Here is a 7,820-nt window from a genome sequence, read left to right as displayed (position 1 = left end):
ACTTGTTTGTGTTTGTTCCTCTTGTCCTGCAGAGACTTTAAGTCAGATTTCAGCTGCTCCTTCAGCTCACTGACTGCTTCTTCTATAGGAACCACTTTGTGACTCTGGTGGAGAGAAAACTCACAGACAGGACACACAGCTCTCTGCTCGTCTTCACAGAACCAATAAGGAACCTCTGAGTGTTTCTCACACACCACCTTCTCTTTCTTCTTCTCTCTTTCCATCTCAGTTGAAGCTCCTTTCAGCTTCTCACCAAACAAATCAGCGAGTTCTTTGAGGGAGAAGTTGATGGACGGATCCTCCTTGGACGATCGTTTACAGATGGGACAGTTCTAGTTTCCAGTTTGTTCCCAGAATTTTTGCAGGCAACTTGAACAGAAGCTGTGGTTGCAGCTCAGAGACACAGGATCTCTGAAAGTCTCTGAACAAACATGGCAGCTCAGGAAACTTTCAAAAAGAGCTCTCTCTGCCATTTTGTCAAAATATTTCAACAGTCAGACTCACCAAAAGTTTCAGCAGTTTCTTTGAAAAAATCTTCAGCAGAGATCTAATACCCAGCGTCTCACAGATGAGTCCAATAACGCCTGAAATTACTTTCAGTTTCTTTAGTCTGTAAGTCACGTGTTAAATAAAAAAAAAAATCTGGAATTGAGTTCATGTCCAGCAGGTGGTGCTGTAGGAACATCTTTGACAGCTAAACATGAAGCTACTTATCTGAACTTGCAATAAAATAGAGGATATTTGTTAATTTAGTATTCATGTAAAGTTAAACATGTCATTAACTTTACTCTCCCACATTGTAATCTACTTTAATATTCCAAAATAAACATAAAAATATATTTATAAGGAAAATAACAGGCATTTTGCCTAAAAATAAATTATTTATTTAAGTCAATGTTTAAAAAAATTAATAGTTTCAGTTGAACCATAATATCAAAAGCCTAATTAAAGATCCACATCCGAGTGGAAAAAAAGAGTTTTTTTCTGCCCATCATCTGACCATCATTGATCAGATGATGTTCATCAATTATTGTAGTTATCTGTTTATCCTTCCTCAGATTAATAAGAAGCTGTGATGTTCATAAATAATGGGTATTTAACACAAAACAGTAACAGAATATTTTGTATTAGTAATGTGAATATGAAGAGATGAACCAGTGAAACAGAAAATTACATAAATCCGAGAAAAAATGTCTGAAATTATTCTTCCAATAATTTTAATAAACGTAATATAACAAATAATTTTTATATTTTCTCATATGTTTTCAGTTGCAGCTTTATTTAAATGTTGATCCATCCTGATCTCATTTTACTTATTTGTTTATTTATTTCAACCCGGATAAATTCCAGTTTAGGATAAGAGATAGTTTTGAACTTTATTGAGCAGAACAACTTTCTGCAGGAAGTTTTTGATGATGAAAAGACCAGAACATGAAGTCAGTGGATCGAGTCTTTCAGTTTAATGTGAGAAACAAGAAAAACTGATGCTTGATGTTCTCACCTCACTTTTCTGAAAATTTGTTTCACTGAAAATCTGGAAAATGTTGAGACTTCACAGAGTCTTTGAGAAAGAGGTAGGTTCACTGTTCGTCATTTAAACAACCAATGATTAGATGAGCTCCTGCTAGTTTGAGTTTATCTAATCAGAACTTTCTAGTGGTTCTGTGGACCCAGTTCAGAACCTGAGGAGATCCAGAATGTGGACAGCTCTGCTTCTATTTCTACATAGTTTAGATTCTGTAGAAAATTTTAGAAGAAAATGATACAAACTTTTCTGATTGTATCGTGTTCTGTTTTCTGTATCATACATTGCTGTGTATTTTGTTGTATTCCCACTTTTGTAAAATCCTTTGTGAAATTTCTCTATTCTGTGGCATCAGAAAATACATAGTTGCTCCCCTGTCTCTATGAAATGGTCCCCTATAAATAAACTTCTACTTTACCTCCATAACTATAAAAAAGAGCAACACTGGGATCTGCAGCTACGCCAGTTCATCTGATAAGAAAAACTCATTAAATCCCAGGATGTTCTGATAAACCTGAATAAAGCCGTCACCATTACACTTCTGATTGTTTGTGATTGTTGTTAAAACTGCCTTAGTAGGACCTTCCAGGTCTGATTATAAATAGTAAATTGTCTTGTCTCACTGACCAACATCTATTTTATGAAATGCAGTGATATGCATCTGCAGTATCAGTGATATTTTCCATAAATGTGATTTATCTCTGCTGTGTGTATTTGTCTCCTGTAGGTGGTGCTGTGAAAACATCAAAGCTGAAAGTTTTGTTTCTCTTGTTATTCACAAAATCACGCAAAAGCAATAATTTCTCCAAAACTTTAAGCTGCTGCTGCAGAATAATAAAAGTTCCGAACTTTTTTCATCCCACAAGCAATACATTTCCAGTTCAGTGTTTGCTTATCAGCAGACATCTCACGAAAAATAACAGGGAGAGTGCAGGAAGCTGCATGTCAATGGTTTTGTTACAATATTTGTACTTTTATTTGTGTGTGATCTGTAGCAAGTTCTGTTGCAGTTAACTATGAGGCATAACAAAACTGCATTTAGAAAAATGTCATTTTTGGGGGGGTGAATATAAAATGATTCTGGAAATTAAGGAAATAAAATTGTTGTGATTTAAAACTTGACCACTAAATCTAACAAGTAGAGCACAGTAGAAGTGCAAAAACTGAGTACCAGAAAGAGGCCCTTATTTTCCACAATGACCTCCCTTTTTTGGTAAATGTAATGAAAGTAGTCCTATATATGCAGTATGTACAAGTACCTACACAAACACATGCACACACGCTCAGACGTGCACACACACATACGTGTTTTCATGTAATATGAAGACATATGGCAAAAAATAGGACAAATGGGTACATGCCTTTTTAAAGGGTCCAGAGGCCTGAGACTCAAATAGTTTTGGTGCCATGCTTCCAGGAAAACTTTCATGTATTGAGATATTAACTAAAGCTATATTTTGGTCAAATCTGATTTTATATGACTTATGGGGACATTGTCTGGTTTATGTGACTTATGAGGACTATAACCTCTCACACAGTTATTTCTTGTCTAAGTGAATTGTGCAACCCAGAGATACAATATTTTCTAGTATATAGAAGAAGACCAAACACAGAAGTGTCTGGATTCAGATGTTTTCAGACAGATTATGTGTGGTCCATAGGAGTGCTGCTTTAAAAGGGACAGCAAAACAACAGCAGAACAACTATTTTTAGTCTCCATTTTCTGTATTTAACAGCTGTTGGAACATGTGTAAATGATATGATTGGTAACAGAGGAACAGCACTGGTTAGGTGAAACTTCTGCTCCTTCCCCTCCTGCCCAGCTATAATGTGTCCCCATTAACCACAGAAAATACAGAGATGCTTCCCTGTGTCTATGAAAAGGTCCTCTGCTTTACCTCCATACCTATACATAGAACACTGTCATCTGTTGCTAACCCAGTTCATCTGATGAGACTAACTTTTATTAAATTCCAGATGTTCTGATAAGCCTGGATAAATCCATAACCATTGTTTTGTGATTGTACTCCATCAATAGGACATCTTCCAGGAGCATCCTAAATAATGGGAGGATGTTATTTACAGCAAAAAACATTGTTTTGTTTTGTTTTGTTTTGTTGTTTTGTTGTTTTTTTTTTGTTTTTGTTTTGTTTTGTTTTTCAGGTTTTGGTTTGGCCACTCTTCCATAAAGGGCAGCTTTGCAGAGTGCATTACTAACAGTTGTACAACTATTTAATCGGTTGCTAAGATGTGGTAATGTAATTTTCCAAGCCGTCTTCAAACGCACCAGGAGCATAAACATGCTGACACCGGTGTTTCACCTGTGGTCTGATGACAGAGGGGAACTTGCTGCTAAACCGAGCTTTAGTGTGTGCCATGTTCAACAATTAGCCAGAGCCAAAATGCAAAAATCTTTGCTGAGTTTGCTTCTAAAGAAACCAAGTAAGTTGAGTAATGTTGTTGCATTTAGATAACTTTAGCTAAATGATGAATAAACTATGTCTTCATTTCACATTGTCACCTGGCCTGACTCTTTTTCCAGAAGTGATAAATTTTTCCCCCTAAAACATATTTTGGAAAGAAAGGGGTGGTGATTGTTTTACCAAGATAACTTGTGGATAAAAATGACATATAGGTCATTATTTAAGGAAGATCACAATATTAAGCTCGTTACCAAGAATGCTAATGTTCACTGCAAACACACAAAATCTTACCAAGTTATTTTGACTTCGTTTCTATGCAAATGTCTTGGTACACCTGAAATTAGACAAAACTAACTTGCAAGTAACTTTTCAGCAAGATATAGGAGTTTGTTCTTACAATTCCTTAATATTTATGAAAATGTTGCAGTTCCATTTTTCCCATGTTCCCTTTTAACATGGGAAACATGTCTTGGTATAAGTGAAATAATCTGCCAATAAAGAATAATTACTTTTTTTTAATCAATATTAAGGAATTACGGACTTAAAACAAAGTTCTTATGTCTTGCTGAAAAGTTACATATAAATTAGTTTTGGTCTAATTTTTTGAGGGCCAAGTTGGCCCTCAAGATAGTTTTGAGGGCCAACTTGGTAAGATTTTATGTTTTTGCAGTAATGTTATCTGTTTTACATTCCTTACTAGTCAGTTAATGTGATGTATAAACTCAATCCACTTTGATTTCTGTGCAGAAGTTGTGCTCACTGTTGCTTTGCATATATTTAAAATAAATATTTAATACCACAACAGGAAGAACAAAGAGTGAGGGAGGAAACAACAGAGTCCAGCAGCAGGACGATGACGCAGGATCTTCTCAGGTAAGGAGAAATTTACTTGATGAGGAAAAAGAGAACGAAAGGGAAGGTCATGTGCACCAATTTTAACTTTTTTGTAAGATACGTTATTGCAAAAATAAAGCTAAAAAACTGCAACTTTGACCATAACAAAAAACATGTCATCATCCTGAAGGGACTGATTAATGCTCTCCTGTTGGTTTAAGTGGACATCCACGTCCTGGTTGGTTCCTCTCTAATGGTTCTAACTGGGAAATTATTTTACAACCTGACCTTCTTTAAGCTTCTCCAGAACCTTTTGCTGACCTTCTGCTGTCATCCTTAGTCTTTATGATGTTATTTGCTCATTGATGTTCTTAAACAAACCTCAAATGCCTTCAGTGAATATCTGCATTTATAGTGAAATAAAAACACACAAAGTTGACTATATTTTAATTAAATGATTGGGATATTAGTGGTTGGATATTAGTGGTTGAACTGGGTTTTATTTAGGGGTATCATATGAAACGGGGATGAATACATGCTTTTTTCATTTATACATATGATGATAACACAAAGAAACGTGTTTAAATGTTTGGTCATTGCTTCTTCATGGTGGTCCAGTTGTTACATTAATATGGTCGTAAAATAGAATTTAAAAAAAGGTCAAACTTTGATTCCAGCAACAAATAAAACAAACTATCATCCTCCGTTTGTCCTTGAGTCATGGCATGAGATTTAAATGCTGGAGACTAAACAGGGCTGATCTTCACATCCCAGATTTACTCAGGTTGTTATCGTTAATGATAAGCTTTTAGCCACATCATGCACTTCCTGTCAGAGTTCGTCTCCTACTGAAAACTCATGCCTCAGAAAACCTCTTTTCATTACGGCTGCTCGGATGCGCGTCAGTCGCACTTCCCAAAACAAAGTCCACATGTGTCCATTTAACGCAAACCAGATGTGTGGATGGAGGCGGCCGGCCTCTTCTGTCGTTAGCTGGCTGCAGCTTAGAAACCGGGCCCTGGAGGGGGGTCATTAGTGGCCTTCACCCCTCGTTCTCTGAAGACGGCGTGAACCCAGCCGACCCATGACGGGCCTCGCCACAACAAAAAGGAGCTGCAGCGGTGGAGGCGGAGAGACAGGAGATCAAAACAAACCAGAAAACTGAGCTGCTGTTGTTAAATTTGGTTTTCTGCTTTAGGGACGTGACGCTTCATCATCCTCTGTGGTCAAATAACGAGTTTTCTTGTTTTTAAGCTTGTGTCAGCTGTTGTTTCAGAGATAAAAGGCTCCTGCTATGGGTTGTTTTGGACTTTTCATCATTACAGTCATGTTAAAGAGCCAGAACAATTCTTACATGGTGGGAAAAATCAGACAATGACTCCTGATTGTGAAGACGGACTTTGGGTTTTGGAGGGTTTTTCTGGTTTTTTTTTTTGTTTGTTTGTTTTTCTCATATTTCCAAATAACCAGTGACAAACTTAATCCCAAAATCAAATCTAATTTTAAATGAATCCAAAATAGAGCCCATCCCTTGAGTTTTTCTTGCATCTGGTCACATTGCAACAGCAAACTTCAACATATTTAATTTTAATTAGATTTTATGTGACAGATAAACACAAAGTAACACATAATTGTGAAATAAAAAAGTATATCTGCTTTTTTCTTTTTTTCCACAAATAAAAAAAAAAAAAAAAACTGGTGGCATGCATTTATATTTACCTAAACTGACCAATTAGAAAAGCAGCCAAAAGGTGCCTGGTAACTGGGAGAGCTGCAGAGATCCACAGCTCGGGTAGGAGAATCTGACGTAACTGTTTTAGTCAGCTCTCTGCAAACAAAACTAAAACATTTTGTTGGTGTTTCTTCAGGGAAGCTGGTCAGAGTTAATGGGGAGGTGGTTGGAGCTAAAACTCCCCATCAGACTTGCTTGATTTCCAGGAGGTTTTTGTTTGGGTTTTTTTGTACTTTTTTTTGCCCACCAGCATTTTTGACTCATGACAAAAAACTTGGACGTGCTTGTTTTAACTCGCATCAATAATATTGTTTTATTGAGGATTAAATCCTTTTAGTTCTGGGTGAGAGTTCAGTTCTTGTTTTATTGTTAGAGGTTTGATGTACTGAAAAATCAGGTCACAACTGTACATCAAAGCTGAGTGTATCATGTTCCTTTGTGGCTTAAAGCTGCTGCTTTTCTAAAATATATATACATATATGTGCATATATCAATAAACCACATTGATCTACTTGAGTCGGACCCTTCCAGCTGCACTACATACTCACTACCGCATCAAAACTATGTGAATCCACATCTTTAACTACTCCCTAATACGTGTTTTAATTTTTAACATTTGACATATTTGATGAAACTTAGATTATGTATTTTTAATCCCTTGTTTATAGGCTGTTCTGTGTCTTTGAACCTCAGCATATGATCTTCATTTAGCAAAAAGGTTCCAAATGTTTCGTTGGATGTTGTTTCCAGGCCAGAACTTGATACTCACGCTGGTTTAAACACTTACACTCATCCACTTCAAGGCGTTGAGGATAAATGTTTAGAAGATTTCAAACAAATCCCAGAATCTTTACTAGATTTTACACCAGAGTCAGATCATACATATTGATATCAAACAGATGAATTAATTTTTGTCAAACAGTTTTAACAGATAAATCAACTGAGGTTTATTTATGCTGCACATTTAACAACAAACTCATGTGGCCATAAGACCCAGAATCAAATCAAGTCGTCAAGAAAAGGTAACTTTGACAAGCAAGACTGAACTCCCTGAATTAGAATAATACTGAACAGAGGTAATAAGTTATGTCATAAATATTTAAAATTTATTTTGGAACAAAACTGTTTCTCTCGTCTGAATGATCCAGAGTAAAACCGGGCCCTTTTATCTGCTGGGACTTAGACGTACCTAAAAGCATTCGTAGCTAAGGAACTCCTTACCAAACCAAGCAAAACATCTTGTTTTGTTTGGTTTGGTAAGGGTTTATATGTAAAGAAATGAAAGGAAATGTTGTGCTGCATCTTT

At 36.2% G+C, this 7,820-nt stretch overlaps 1 pseudogene; it reads right to left on the bottom strand.

The window, feature by feature from the left end:
* The window catches only part of LOC103134909 (nuclear factor 7, ovary-like), a 2,232-nt pseudogene extending 1,622 nt beyond the window's left edge, over positions 1 to 610 (bottom strand).
* Positions 611 to 7,820: the final 7,210 nt, after the last annotated feature.

Source organism: Poecilia formosa, unplaced genomic scaffold, assembly GCF_000485575.1.
Source record: "Poecilia formosa unplaced genomic scaffold, Poecilia_formosa-5.1.2 Scaffold20, whole genome shotgun sequence".
Taxonomy (NCBI): domain Eukaryota; kingdom Metazoa; phylum Chordata; class Actinopteri; order Cyprinodontiformes; family Poeciliidae; genus Poecilia; species Poecilia formosa.
This window is presented reverse-complemented; position numbering and strand designations above follow the sequence as displayed.